This window comes from Artibeus jamaicensis, unplaced genomic scaffold (genome assembly GCF_021234435.1).
Source record: "Artibeus jamaicensis isolate MK-2021 breed Jamaican fruit bat unplaced genomic scaffold, CSHL_Jam_final contig_2259, whole genome shotgun sequence".
Classification (NCBI taxonomy): Eukaryota; Metazoa; Chordata; class Mammalia; order Chiroptera; family Phyllostomidae; genus Artibeus; species Artibeus jamaicensis.
The window spans coordinates 1,882,855-1,898,193 of NW_026521468.1; the positions used below are offsets into that span (position 1 = coordinate 1,882,855).

The 15,339-nt window shown below is 53.1% G+C and overlaps 4 non-coding genes across 4 annotated transcripts; 3 read left to right on the plus strand and 1 right to left on the minus strand.

The window, feature by feature from the left end:
* Window positions 1–3,761: 3,761 nt before the first annotated feature.
* On the plus strand, window positions 3,762–3,952 carry LOC119059913 (U2 spliceosomal RNA). Its single transcript, XR_008390856.1, has one exon. It is a non-coding gene; the product is annotated as a U2 spliceosomal RNA (small nuclear RNA).
* A 1,847-nt stretch (window positions 3,953–5,799) lies between these two features.
* Window positions 5,800–5,990, plus strand: LOC119057676 (U2 spliceosomal RNA). The gene has a single exon (XR_008390857.1). It is a non-coding gene; the product is annotated as a U2 spliceosomal RNA (small nuclear RNA).
* Window positions 5,991–8,074: 2,084 nt separating this feature from the next.
* Window positions 8,075–8,265, plus strand: LOC128626793 (U2 spliceosomal RNA). The gene has a single exon (XR_008390855.1). It is a non-coding gene; the product is annotated as a U2 spliceosomal RNA (small nuclear RNA).
* A 5,592-nt stretch (window positions 8,266–13,857) lies between these two features.
* On the minus strand, window positions 13,858–14,048 carry LOC128626792 (U2 spliceosomal RNA). The gene has a single exon (XR_008390854.1). It is a non-coding gene; the product is annotated as a U2 spliceosomal RNA (small nuclear RNA).
* Window positions 14,049–15,339: the final 1,291 nt, after the last annotated feature.

Consider the following 15,339-nt stretch of genomic DNA (forward strand, 5'->3'; position numbering starts at 1 on the left):
AAAACAGTTTTGCTGCTTCCCCTTCAGACTCCCTCTGTCAGCCATCAAGTCTGGAGCAGAACACTTCTCCAATTTGAGTGTATATGCACAGGCGCTCTAGGAGAGTGTGTTAAAGTCAGATTCTGAGCCCTGGCTGGTGTAGCTCAGTGGATTGAGCACAGGCCTGTGAACCAGACAATCGCGGTTTGATTCCCAGTCAGGGCACATGCCTGGGCTGTAGGCCGGTTCCCTGCAGGCCGGTTCCCTGCAGGGGATGCATCAAGGCAACCACACATTGGTGATTCTCTCCCTCTCTCCTTCCCTTCCCCTCTAAAGATAAACAAATCTTTAAAAAATATTTTAAAAAAATCAGATTCTGACTCAGTAGGTCTGAGGGCCATGGTTTTGCTGGGGTGTTTTGTTTTTTCAACTGAGAGAGAGACATCAGTTTGTTGTTTCACTTATTCACACATTCACTGGTTGCTTCCTGTCTGTGCGCTTACTGGGAACCCACAGGCAACCTCGGTGCGTCAGGATGATGCTCTGACCAGCTGAGCTAACTGGCCGGGCCAGCTCTGCATTTTTGACATGCTCCCAGGTGACACCAGTGCTGCTGGTCAATACCACGTTTTGAGCAGCAAGGCTGTGGCAAAATGTCCCACTTTGAAATTGTCTTAAGGTGAAACAGGCCCTATGCCCTGACTGGTACGGTTCAGTGAGTCGGGTGTCCTCCCCCAAACCTCCAGGTCGCTGGTTCAGTTACTGGTCAGGGCACATGCCTGGGTTGTGGGCCAGGTCCCCAGCTGGGGGTGTGGGAAAGGCAACTGATCAGAGTTTCTCTTTCTTTCTCCCTCCTTTTTTCTGCAAAAATAAATAAAATCTTAAAAATGCTAAGCATATGTACCCCTATCTTTGCTGGCTGTTGCTCCCCACTGCACAGTCAGACAGACTGACCTAGTTCTGGTGCTAGTCGTAGAAGTGTACACTTTTATTTTTTAAATTTATTTTTAGAGAGAGGGGCAGGGAGGGAGAAAGAGAGGGAGAGAAACATCAATGTGTGGTTGCCTCTTGCATGCCCCCTACCTACTGGGGACCTGACCTGCAACCCAGGCATGTACCCTGACCGGGAATCGAGCCGGCAACCATTTGATTCACAGCCGGAGCTCAATCCATCCATAGCTCAGGCTATACCAGCCAGGGCAGAAGTGTATAGTTTTAAAGTGAGTGCTTTTGTTTTGTAACTGGGGCAGAGGAGAGAGTGAGAGCATTGAGGAGAGGGAAGTATCAGAGAGAAGGAAGAGAAGGTTGGGGGGTAATATGGAATCTCTCTCCCATAAGGTATCTTCGACTCCTTGCGAAAGCCGTTGTGACAACATGGACATAATGGAGCTGTCCCAGGGTGAAAGTGTGGAGGCAGGGCAGCTGCAGGTCAGAAAAAACATGTCCAGTGGGGTCTAGACCGGAAGAGGCCATTCTCCTCCACTGGCACATCCGCCAGCAGCCCTCTGGTGCTCCAGCCAGAACACTGAGGAGCGCCTGGAACTGTGGGCCTTGGCGAGGGCGGGCAAGGGCAGACAGACGTTGGTTGTCCCGCTGGGCAGAGGCTTCCCCAGCAGCCTTGTGAGCAGGGGATGCGGTTGCGTGGCAGCCAGAAGAGGAATGAAGGAGCACGGCACAGGCCCCTTGCAGACCAGAGAGACAAGGTCACGTTCACCTGTGTGATCTCAGGACGCACGCAGTGGCAGGCACCGAGCAGGCGCGAACCGAAGAACCGGTTGAAACCGAAACATTTTTTCAAGGCCAGGATATCGGGAGATTTTTTTTTTTTAAAGAAAAGCCCAGAAATAGGTCTAAAGATACACCTATCCGCACATACACACTGAGGCAGGCATGGCATCTTTCTATGACAGAGGCGGCATCTGAAACGGGGGGGAGAGACGGGCCACCCCCTACAGACGCTGGGCCAACTGGCGTAGCCGTCCAGAAAACAGCGCAAGTCAGACCCGCACCGAACTACTAGGCCAGGACACCCACCCACCCCGTACGACAGAGATGGGATGCAAAACAGACCAACGAGTCAAAGGGCAGCGGGTAGGGACTCTCCGTTCCCGTGAAGGAAAGAGCAGGTGATGGTCAGCCCACGAGAAGCCACCCGAGCATCGCGTATACGCCGGGCACTGTCCTCGGCACCGAGGATAGACACGTGGACAAAAGAGACGAGGGTCCCCGCTCCGGAGCCCACACACCATTAGGCTAAGAGGCAACGAACGAGTAAATGTATAAAAAAAAGTCAGGTGCCACGTGGCGGAGAAGGGGGACCCTGGGTGGCGGAGGGGAGAGCGACCGCGGGACTGCACGCCCTCCTTTCCTAGCTGCACGGGCCCGCGGGATTTCCCTGTGTTCGGTCCTCACGGGGGTATGGCGTGTGCCGGCCAAGTCCCACTTTTCCTAGTAAAGACACCTACTAATTTCTCCGCTGGTTCTCTCCAGTTTACAGACGACCTGCGGGAGGCAGAGGGTTAAGCGAGGAGGCCGAGGCGAGTACTGGGTCACAGGGCTGTTGAGGTTCACAGGGGTGAGGGCCCAGGTCTTGCAAGTAAGTCTACGCTCTCAGCCAGCCGCCACGCCACACCAGAGGGGGCTGGGGCTCAGCGACACTCGCCTCTCCTAGGGAGCTGGACGCACAGTCACATATTTCTCTCTGTCTCTCTGTCTCGGTGCCCCATGCTGTGGGCTTCATGGGCGGATTCTGCCTCTCCCACTAAGCGGCCGTGTGGTTTTGGGCAAGTCGCTTGGCCTCTGGGTCGCGACTACTCCATCTGTGGGTCCACTTTGCGAGTCTGACACACGAGGGAAGCACTCAGCGCAAAGCCTGGCCCAAAGGACAAGTGTTTCCTATTGTATTACCTATGGACAATGGGACACAATACAGGCTCCGCTGTTTCAGTGTCACAGCCACGACCCTGACACTTCCCTGGAACCTCGTCAGACACAGGGACCCACATTCCAGACGAGTAAACAAGCCAAGGCGGCCTCGTGAACTCCATGTACGTTCTCTCTCCCACGAGGTAGGCGGCTGAGAAGTAGTGTTCCCACTTCTCAGCTGGGGACACCAAGGCTCGGGAGGTGACGGAGTTTTGCCCAAGCGCCCAGCCGACAGAGCAGGGCGTCCCGACGACCGGGGAGGGAGTCAGCCCTCGCAGGGCCGGATCTCCGGCGTTAACTTTTCTCTCTGCAGCCCCTGCCCGGCGAAGCCGCACAGGCCTGGGCTCCCTGGAGCGAGCCAGCCCCAGGGAACCCTCTGGTCTTCACAGCGACGACCTGCCGGCTTCCTTCGGAACTAGGACCTCTCTGCTCCCACTCCCGTCCACCGTCCACCGACCGCTCGGATCGCAGGCGCGGCAATCGCCTGGGCCCAGTCATTTCGCGGGAGCTGGTACCAAGGAAGAGCTGGGCCACAGCCCAGTTTCCGCTCATGCGCACAGTGGTCGTCCGGAGGCGGGGGGGGGGGGGGGGGAGGGAGGAGATCGACCCGCACGGGAAAGGCGGGGCATGCAAATCAGCACGCGCTGGCAGTTTAGCCAGCGTGCCAAACGGTTATAAGAATTCACTTAAAACTTAAAAACGTAGAGAATTGGAAAAAGGTCTCCACGGGGGCTAATGTGTTCTATGTGCATGTCAGGATACTAGGGAGATGCATCTTCGCTTGAGGGCGACGTGGCTCACCGTGACTTAAAGAGGGGTGGCAGGAGGAGGGTACCGGCGGGGGCAGAGTACTCGGCATCGCTTCTCGGCCTTTTGGCTAAGATCAAGTGTAGTATCTGTTCTTATCAGTTTAATATCTGATACGTCCTCTATCCGAGGACATTATATTAAATGGATTTTTGGAGCTGGGAGATGGAATAGGAGCTTGCTCCGTCCACTCCACGCATCGACCCGGTATTGCAGTACTTCCGGGAACGGTGCACCCCCTCGGGGGAAACAACTCGTGGTACAAACAGTAGGCTTCTGTGGTTTCTTCGACTGCGCGCAGGTTTGCTCTGGTCTACTTGGGTTTCCCACTCTTCCTGCGGCTTGTCTTCTTCGGCCTTGGGGCGGGCCCTGCTGCCTGCGCTCACTTTTCTTCTTCTCGCCTGCAGTGGGGCTGCCAGTAGCAGGGTTGGGTAGGTGTAGGTAGTCAAAGTACTCACGGGCTAGGCGTCTCTCATGCATTCGTTCAACGAGTATACCAAATGCCACGTGGGCGTGGAGTACTCTCCTAGGTGCTGTGCGCTAGAGCAGCGGAATGACTACCACCGGGGTGAGTCTGTGAGTGTGCCTGTCTGTGTCCATGTGGGTGTCTATATGCCTGTGCATCCATTTCTGCTACGGGGGTGATTATGGGCGTCTACAATTATTTGGCAGCTGGGAGGAAAGGGGGCACGGGGGGCACGGGGGGCGGGGGGCACGGGGGGACCGTTCACCTCACAGGCCAGGCAACGGAAATTGAGGGAATACGCGTTACAGCGCTCGGCCCGGGCGGCCGGCACGGGCGAGGGCTCGGACAACGCCTGCGATCCGGCTTTCTGTGCTGCAGGGTGAAACGACCGATGGGGGGGGGGGGGGGTTAGGGGGGTCCGCGCTTTACGTCCTCGATACCTTCTAGCTTTTCTGAGGTCAAATACATGACACCCTGCGTCCCCCGTCCCCCTCCCCCCCGCCCAACTAAACTGAAGTCCTTTTAGGAAGGAGGACGGGAGAGGTAGGTGCCGACTGGGTAGCCGGCAGTCTTTGCCACAGAGGGGCACTTGGAGGGGTGGGCGGGTGGAGGAGCTTAACGCTTTGCCTTGGCCTTGACTCCCGGAGCACCCCCAGCAGTCACCTCACTCCTCTCTGGTGTTCCGCCACCCCTGGCCAGATTTTTCCCCACCTTCCCACCGGTTCCGGCCTAGCAGCCTCCTAACGGGCCATCGTTTGTTTATTCACTCAAACGTTGACCGAGCGCCTGCTACGTACGCCCGGCACTGGTCTAGTGCTGGGATCTAGAGATAAGTACTGATGATGCCCCCGCCCTCAGTGACCTCTGATTTCCGCGAGGGAGACAAAGGATTGTCCCAAAGAGTGGTCAGTGGGGTACTTGTACTTGAAATACACAGGTGAGGGAGAAGGGAAGGGAAAGGATGGGCGGAGCCCAGGATATGGGTCATTCACAGACGCGCCGACAGACGACGGTGCTGGAGTTGGCGAGAACCCCTCCAGCTGCCCGCCAGGGTCTTCCCCCATGACACGCCCCCTCCCCCTCCCAGACCTTCCGCTCCCCTGACTCACAATGAGCCCCTCATCCGACAGCGAGCCAAATTGCACACGGTACAGTCGAGGCGTTTCTGGCGACTGTCTTGAGACTTGCCTACCGACTTGTTTTCCTCCGGGAAAACGCTCTGCCCACGGCCCCTTTCTACAGGCCTCTCTTGCCGCCCAGCCCGACTCCCCTTAGGTTCTGTCCTTTCGGTTCGTACCAAAGAGGAACTGGACCTCCCAGCTGAGGTTCAGAGGCGCCAGCCACCGGGTGGAAGAGTCGGCCCGCCGTAGCCACGCCTCCCGGTGGGCGGGCATGCAAATTAAATGGCGGTTTACCCGAGAAGGACGGTGCAACAACAGATAAAGAAATTTCTCTTTAAATGATAGAGAATCGAAAAATCGGCACAGAGTTTACTATCTGGTGATGCTATGGTGCTGCCAAAGAAGCAAAGGAAGTGAGGCGTGGACTGCCGGTGACCTAGCTCACCATGAGTTAAGTAGGGGTGGCAGGAGGAGGGTGCCGGCGGGGGCAGAGCACTCAGCATCGCTTCTCGGCCTTTTGGCTAAGATCAAGTGTAGTATCTGTTCTTATCAGTTTAATATCTGATACGTCCTCTATCCGAGGACAATATATTAAATGGATTTTTGGAGCTGGGAGATGGAATAGGAGCTTGCTCCGTCCACTCCACGCATCGACCCGGTATTGCAGTACTTCCGGGAACGGTGCACCCCCCTCGGGGGGCAAGAACTGGTTGTCTGAAGTGCAGAAACTGGGCTGTTGTCTTGGGTTTGCTTATTAACAGGGAGTAGTGGTCGCTGTTGTCTTCGCGCCCGCCGGGGTGGGGAACAGGTAGTGTGTGTGGAGTTTGGCATCCTGCTTTTTTTGCAGCCATTTGCCTAAGTCTTGGGGAAGTCTGCCCCAACTCGACCTCACAGTAGTCTGCTTGATTTGGGGAGCTCTGGCTCCCTGTAGCTGGGCGGCTGGAGAGCTAAGGAGCCGCATGGGAGGAGAGTAGAGGGGGGAATTGAAGTTGACTTGAGGGGCGGGAAGGTGGCGGAGGTACGTATGTATCTTTCCACCCCTAACTCCCCCGCTCCCGCCCGGCCTTCCCGCCCTGTCTCTTTCTGCCCTTTACTGGGGGCTCGTGGTGAGCACTGAAACACCACTGCTTGGGCCCCCGCCAGCGTAAGGTCCGCCGGCTGCGGGACAAGTGCCCCGGGGACTGGGGCTCTTGGCCTGGGTTGTGGTGGGGTGCCAGCTGTAGTCCCATTCAGCGATCTGCCACAGGTGGAGGACAGCTGCGGGGCACGGCCTGGGTCTTGTCTAGGGCCATCAAGCAGTCGCGGTCGGCGCCATGAGCCTGCTGACCTGTGTGCAGCCACCAGGACCAGTCTCGTCACACCCTATCCCAGGTAGAAGCAGGTAACCCGGCTGCTCGTGTCAACGAGTGCGGGCTGCCTGACGTTGGGCCTCTGGTTTAGATGAGTGAGGTCCATCCGGTCCCTCCGGGTAGCCCTGACCTTGCTCTGCCACACCCCTACAGTCCAGGACAATGAGGTCCCACCAGTTGATAGGGAAGGAGAAGCCGTTCCTCCAGATCGACGGCAGCGTTGAGCCACCTTGGCTGCATGCGTCAGCATCTCCTGGTGACCCATTGAGATCGTGGTGGTGACCCAGCACCACCACACAGCACCAGGACTCCAGTAGCCGGGACTGGGCCAAAGCTGGCGCACCTCAGAGCTCTCCAGGGGCCTTGGCGCTCTCTCCACAGTGTCCAGTGAAGACGCTGCCACCTCGGGGCTGCTTAGTCTGGGCCCACGCCAGTCTTCAATCCGCTCCTGCAAATCGAGGCGTGAGTCGGCTTATGATCACACCGCACTGGCTTCGTGTTAACACACTGTGGGCACTCAGTGAACAGTGTGGACAGAGGACAACAGAGTCCCCGGTTCAGTCGCAGACGGGAGGCCACTCAGTCCGGAGGGGAGGCCTTTGGGCCCATGTGGACCTATGTTGAGGGCAAGTCCCCCTGCCTTCCTGCTTGTGTTGCCCCTCTGCAGTACCACGTGCACCCCCCTGCCCACCAAGTTTGTTAGGGATATCGAGACCGATGGCCGCACACGCACCAAGAGGGTATGAAAGGTGTGTAACCCAGCACCGGGCTTTCCGGAGGCGGGGGCAGATTTGAAAGTGGCCTGAGAGCCAGGAGCGGAGCCCGGGCTGGTGTCTTCGGGGTGGCGAGCAGAGGTCCTGGAGCAAGGCGCCCTCCGCAGCTGGCCCAGCTGTAGGGCGGGAGGGGAACAGGAAGAGGAAGAGGAAGAGGGGAGGCTGCAAAGCTGTCAGCAAACATCCCCGAGAAGTCAGACTCTCATCACACGCAGCGAGCTTTCTCCTCTATGAAACGGGGAAATGGGAAGGCGCTTTCCTCAGCCGCGGTACCTCTCTGTGACCCTGCCTTCCACGATGGACAGTGAACAAACTCCACTGGATCAGAATCTGATAGCTGAGTAGCCCAGTCTTGAACCACAGGCAGTGGGGAGGGTGGAGTCTGTCGGGTAGGCCACGCCTCCTGGGGGCAAAAAGGCGGGGCATGCAGATCGGGAATGGCTGTTCTGCGCTGGAATGGGGGATCTGCCAGGGATGTACATAGGATTTCTGGTTAAAAATGTAGAGTGCAAAAAATCCGCACTAGAGTCTGGTGACATCCACAGTACTGTGGGCCGCGCGAAGAAATCAGACCCGGAGTAAGGGTTAGGGTTCTCACCGTGACTTGAATATGCGGGACACGAGGAGGGTGCCGGCGGGGGCAGAGCACTCAGCATCGCTTCTCGGCCTTTTGGCTAAGATCAAGTGTAGTATCTGTTCTTATCAGTTTAATATCTGATACGTCCTCTATCCGAGGACAATATATTAAATGGATTTTTGGAGCTGGGAGATGGAATAGGGGCTTGCTCCGTCCACTCCACGCATCGACCCGGTATTGCAGTGCTTCCGGGAACGGTGCACCCCCCCCCTCGGGGGAGCAAGTTGCTGTCAAACATCAGGCATCTGGTGGGGTTAAGCAGTGTTTTCTCGAGCTCAGTGCTGGGGAGTCTTGTCCAGTAAGTACCTCCTCCCTGCCTAGGCTGTGGGGTGCATCTGACTTAGCTCCGGCCTCAGCAGGGAAGGGAAAGGGGGTGACTTGTAGAATCACACGTCTGGTCTGTGTCAGCAAACACTTGTTCCAGAGCCCTTACCACAAGCATTATGAGTACTATAGGCTCTCGGCCTAACGTGAGCTTTTGAAGGTCGGCAGGAGTCATTACTTAACGCTGTTTTACAACAGCCAAATTATTCTGACGACATGCACGAACCTCGAGGGCACCGCGCTAAGTGAAATGCCCCAGACAGAGAAGAGAAGAGATGCTACGGTCCACCCCTCATCTTCAAGCTCTAGGAGTCTTGGAAAGCCTCACAGGAAATTTCTTCTGGGACCCGGCCGGGTAACCCTGTTGTCGCAGCATGAAAATTCTGTGTGATCTGTGTTCGTTTGACAACTGAGCTAACTAGGCCAGACTGATTTTTTAATACATGGCTTTTTTTGTGTTGAGAATGTTACCTCACCTCTGTAAGCGTCCTCCTAAATACTCATAATTTCATCATAACCATGTGGAAAACATGAGACAGATCCAAAATTAAAAACATCCTGCCCTGGTTGGGGCTCAGGGACCTTTTAGTTAACCCCCAGTCTGGGTACCTGCCCAGTAGGGGGCGCATGAGAAGCAACCTCCCATTGATGTTTCTCTTCCTCACTTCGGCTCTCTAAAAAGAGATAAATTGTAAAATAAAAACATCCTATGAAATGTCTTTAGTATTCCTCAATACTGGCAAGGTCAAAACGCAAAAGTTTGAGAAACTGTTACCACACAGAGTAGCCTAATGAGATGTGGCAAGTAGAGGTAATGCACTATCAAACATTTAAAAACCACACGTTTAAAAAAAAAAAGGTAACTGGCCCTGGCCGGGTGTTGGGTAGAGCATCATCCTGATATATCAGTGCATTGAGTCTGTGCCTGTGAACCAAGGGGTCACTGGTTCAATCCCCAGTTGGGGATGACCAAGAGGCAACCACACACCATGTTTCTCTCCCTCTCCGCCCTTAACCTCTCTCTAAAAATAAATAGAATTTTTATCATTACCCCCTCTTTACTAGTGAGACATGCCTAACCAACAATCCCCCCCCACTTTCTCTCCCTCTCTCCTTCCCTTCCCCTCTAAAGATAAATAAATAAAATCTAAAAAAAAAAAAAAAAAAAAAGTACATTTAAAAATAAACCAAAGAGCATAACCCATTTTGTATGCTCAGATTCTTCATGGTGCTATTTTGGCAAGTAGCCAAAATTAAGTTCCTACTTAAGTTTTAAAAAATCCATAGTGCCACCCTGACTGGTGGTGTTGCTGGTTCAATTCCCTGGGTTGCATCCTAGCCCCCCAGTGGGTCCATGTGAGAGGCAACCACACATTGATGTTTCCCTTTTCCTTCCTCTCTCTCTAGAAATTCCATAGTCCCAAGTGTGGGATTAGTCATCATTCCTGTTTCTAAGTTATTTTTCATACATTTTTCAAAAATAATTTCCTATATGCACCTACAATTAAGTTCAAACTATAATGTTTTCCTAACTACTATTTAGTGGCTATGTAACATTCTGTCAGTATTTAGTAAAACATTTCTGATAGCCTGGAAGAGAATCTCTATACACAAAGCCGTTTTATACATTGAAATTACTTACTCTTGATATTTATGTTCAGAGAGAGGGGAAGGGAAGGAAACAGAGGGAGAGAAACATCAATGTGCAAAATATACACCATTGGTTACCTTCTGCTAGGCACCAACCAGGAGACATGGCCCAGGCACGTGCCAGCACTTGGTCCTTTGAGCCATATAAGCCAGGGCTGGGGGTTTTACTTCAAAATTGGCAGTAATCAGCATTCTTAAAACAACTCTCCACTGCTGTTGGGAGCCGTCCTGCCTGGTTTCAGGGACTGTCACCTTTGTTCCACAGCTAGGGCTGAATGAAAAGGCCTTGGGCCATGTGTTACTAAGGAGGCAAAACATAACGGCTCTGAGGCCCGGGCTGCCAGGAGGAGCACTGCCCCTGCCTCATTCACTTTCCCCTGCTTGGCTGGGTGGATGACTGGTCAGCCAATGACAGGTAAGACCCTGGGGGATAAGGCAACCTAAGACAGGCACAGTCATGACAGACCATCAGGAAAGGACGTAAGGGTCTTCAGAGAAGTGGCAGAAAGACCCTCATCCATTGGCTTTGTCATAGCCCAAGTCCTCAGTCTTTCTGTAAAGTCTCCTAGTCTCTTGGCTGCTTTGCTCTCCCCTTCTGGCTCAGCCTGGCAACTATGCCAGAGGCAGCTATTACCTTGTACTCCAACAGATGGCTCTGGGGGGGAATCTGGCCGAAGGAAGAATATACATTGTTTACTTTGAGGTTTGCTCTGCCTTGTTGCTAAGAAACAAAACACTTGAGCTAAAGCACACACTGACCAGAGACAATCCCTGTGTTTCTTCAATTATCTGTAAATGATGTCAGTTTTTCATGACTAAAGCTTTTTGGACACAGGTTGATGAGTTTTGTGTGCATTCCATGTATCTCGGTGTGAGCTGAATTCAATAAAAACGCAGGGAATAAGGTGTTCAGGACCTATCTCCTTTGAGGGACTGGTCACTTTCTTCCCCAAGTAGATCTCATGTTGGGCATTTTTTTTAATTTTTTTTTATTGATTATGCTGTTACAGTTGTTCTATTCCCCCTTTCATTCCCCTCCACCCTACCCCCCCATCCCCACCATTACCCCCCCTTTAGTTTATGACCATGTGTCTCAAGTTCTTTAGATTCCATATTTCCCATACTATTCTTGCTCTCCCCCTAGCTATTTTCTACCTACTGTCTATGCTACTTATTTTCTGTACCTTCTCCCCCCTTCTCCTCCCATTCCCCTGTTGCTAACCCTCCTTGAGATCTTCATTTCTATGTTTCCACTCCTGATCTAGCTGTCCTTTTAGTTTGCTTTCGTTTTAGGTGTGGTTGTTAATAACTGTGAGTTTGTTGTCCTTTCACTGTTCATGTTTCTTTAACTTCTTTTTCTTAGATAAGTCCCTTTAACATTTCATATAATAAGGGCTTGGTGATGATGAACTCCTTGAATTTGATCTTATCTGAGAAGCACTTTATCTGTCCTTCCATTCTAAATGAAAGTTTTGCTGGATAGAGCAATCTTGGTTGTAGGTCTTTGGATTTCATGACTTGGAATACCTCTTTCCAGCCCCTTCTTGCCTGTAAGGTCTCTTTTGAGAAATCAGCTGACAGTATGATGGGAACTCCTTTGTAGGTGACTGTCCCCTTAGCTCTTGCTGCTTCTAGGATTCTCTCCTTCATTTTAATTTTGGCTAATGTAATGATGATGTGCCTTGGTGTGTTCCTTCTTGGGTCCAACTTCTTTGGCACTCTCTGAGCTTCCTGGATTTCCTGGAAGTCTATTTCCTTTGCCAGACTGGGGAAATTCTCCTTTATTATTTGTTCAAAGAAGTTTTCCACTGGTGGCTGTGCCTTTCCCCCTTCTGGTACCCCTATAATTTGGATGTTGGAGCGTTTAAAGATGTCCTGGAGGTTCCTAAGACTCTCCTCATTTCTTTGAATTCTTGCTTCCTGACTCTTTTCTTTTTGGCCATTATTTGCTTTCTTCTGGTCCACTCCATTGATTTGAGTCCCAGTTTCCTTTTCATTGCTATTGGTGTCCTGTGCAATTCCATTCATTTCAATTAGTTTCGCCTTCATATATTTGTCTAATTTGTGGCTATAATCAACCAGTTCTGTGAGGATCCTGATCACCAGTGTTTTAAACTTTGCGTCTGAGAGTTTTGTTATTTCATCATCGCTTAGGTCTATAGGCTCTGGGGCTTTGAGATCTTCTTGAGCCATTTTTGGTCCGTTCGTGCCCTTTAAGTGTGAGAAGCGGCGCCTTGGACTCCCAGGTCGCTGGGTTGTGACGCTGTATGTGGGGGCGTGGTCAGAGCTGGGAAATGGCGGTCCCCTCTGCTGTTTCACGCCGCTGGGTGAGGAGCAGCGGCTTAGGTGGTTTACCTGAGCCGGGCCACTCAGAGTCGCTGGGTTATGACGCTATATGTGGAGGTGGGGTCAGAGCAGAGAAATGGCGGCGCCCTCCACTGCCGCTTGCCGCAGAGACCCGCCGGCCCGGTCCAACCGCCCACTCCCTCGCCTGTCCACCGGCGCACAAATGCGAGACCACAGTCAACATGCAGCCCCGCTCCCCCGCTGTCTCCCCCGTGGTCACTCACCTGGTTGCTCGCTCAGTCGCTCACTAAGTTCAACCCTGCGCCTGAATTCCGCGCGCCTGAGTCCGTCTGACAGAGTTTTCCTGTGCAACCCCGGTTCACCAGCCGCTGCTTTTGCCCCTTACTGGTCAGGCTGAAGAATTTGTTGTTAACGGACTTCTGAAAAGTTCAATTTTCTGTGTTCTGGCTGTGTTTTCTGTTGCTAATATTTAGTTGTCTCTAAACTTGGTTGTGTGAGAAGGCACGGCACATCCATCTATCGGCATTTTTATTCTCATCAGCATATGACATTGGGGGAGACCGCATCACACTGCTATCAAGCCAGTTAAGAAGTTCCTATTATTTTATTACATTTGATAGGAACAGTTGACAGAATTTCTGACGTGTGCTCAGTGGAGAACTACAGCGAAACCACTGACTAGAGGTTGTGATATTATAACAAGACCTATGCAGATTGAGGCCTAGGCAGATTGAAGTCTTCATACGTGTGAATCATGTTTTATAACAAGGCCTACGTAGATTGAGGTCTTCATATGTGTGAATCATGTTTTTCAGTGACTGCCAATTCTTTGTTAGTGATACAACTTGGTGTACATTTTGCATGTTCCACTGGGAATAAAAAGTCATTTTCCAATTTCCCTTACAGCTGCATATTAACAGTGGGTAAACATTGCTTCATTGTTGCTTATTTAGACAATGGTTGATTGATTGTATACTTCTTGTATGTACCTGACCAAGAACACTCAACAGCTTGGGAATCATGCTGCAACAACAGGGACCCAGGCAGGGACCCAGCCGGGTCCCAGAAGAAATTTCCTGTGAGGCTTTCCAAGACTCCTAGAGCTTGAAGATGAGGGGTGGACCGTAGCATCTCTTCTCTTCTCTGTCTGGGGCATTTCACTTAGCGCGGTGCCCTCGAGGTTCGTGCATGTCGTCAGAATAATTTGGCTGTTGTAAAACAGCGTTAAGTAATGACTCCTGCTGACCTTCAAAAGCTCACGTTAGGCCGAGAGCCTATAGTACTCATAATGCTTGTGGTAAGGGCTCTGGAACAAGTGTTTGCTGACACAGACCAGACGTGTGATTCTACAAGTCACCCCCTTTCCCTTCCCTGCTGAGGCCGGAGCTAAGTCAGACGCACCCCACAGCCTAGGCAGGGAGGAGGTACTTACTGGACAAGACTCCCCAGCACTGAGCTCGAGAAAACACTGCTTAACCCCACCAGATGCCTGATGTTTGACAGCAACTTGCTCCCCCGAGGGGGGTGCACCGTTCCCGGAAGTACTGCAATACCGGGTCGATGCGTGGAGTGGACGGAGCAAGCCCCTATTCCATCTCCCAGCTCCAAAAATCCATTTAATATATTGTCCTCGGATAGAGGACGTATCAGATATTAAACTGATAAGAACAGATACTACACTTGATCTTAGCCAAAAGGCCGAGAAGCGATGCTGAGTGCTCTGCCCCCGCCGGCACCCTCCTCGTGTCCCGCATATTCAAGTCACGGTGAGAACCCTAACCCTTACTCCGGGTCTGATTTCTTCGCGCGGCCCACAGTACTGTGGATGTCACCAGACTCTAGTGCGGATTTTTTGCACTCTACATTTTTAACCAGAAATCCTATGTACATCCCTGGCAGATCCCCCATTCCAGCGCAGAACAGCCATTCCCGATCTGCATGCCCCGCCTTTTTGCCCCCAGGAGGCGTGGCCTACCCGACAGACTCCACCCTCCCCACTGCCTGTGGTTCAAGACTGGGCTACTCAGCCATCAGATTCTGATCCAGTGGAGTTTGTTCACTGTCCATCGTGGAAGGCAGGGTCACAGAGAGGTACCGCGGCTGAGGAAAGCGCCTTCCCATTTCCCCGTTTCATAGAGGAGAAAGCTCGCTGCGTGTGATGAGAGTCTGACTTCTCGGGGATGTTTGCTGACAGCTTTGCAGCCTCCCCTCTTCCTCTTCCTCTTCCTGTTCCCCTCCCGCCCTACAGCTGGGCCAGCTGCGGAGGGCGCCTTGCTCCAGGACCTCTGCTCGCCACCCCGAAGACACCAGCCCGGGCTCCGCTCCTGGCTCTCAGGCCACTTTCAAATCTGCCCCCGCCTCCGGAAAGCCCGGTGCTGGGTTACACACCTTTCATACCCTCTTGGTGCGTGTGCGGCCATCGGTCTCGATATCCCTAACAAACTTGGTGGGCAGGGGGGTGCACGTGGTACTGCAGAGGGGCAACACAAGCAGGAAGGCAGGGGGACTTGCCCTCAACATAGGTCCACATGGGCCCAAAGGCCTCCCCTCCGGACTGAGTGGCCTCCCGTCTGCGACTGAACCGGGGACTCTGTTGTCCTCTGTCCACACTGTTCACTGAGTGCCCACAGTGTGTTAACACGAAGCCAGTGCGGTGTGATCATAAGCCGACTCACGCCTCGATTTGCAGGAGCGGATTGAAGACTGGCGTGGGCCCAGACTAAGCAGCCCCGAGGTGGCAGCGTCTTCACTGGACACTGTGGAGAGCGCCAAGGCCCCTGGAGAGCTCTGAGGTGCGCCAGCTTTGGCCCAGTCCCGGCGACTGGAGTCCTGGTGCTGTGTGGTGGTGCTGGGTCACCACCACGATCTCAATGGGTCACCAGGAGATGCTGACGCATGCAGCCAAGGTGGCTCAACGCTGCCGTCGATCTGGAGGAACGGCTTCTCCTTCCCTATCAACTGGTGGGACCTCATTGTCCTGGACTGTAGGGGTGTGGCAGAG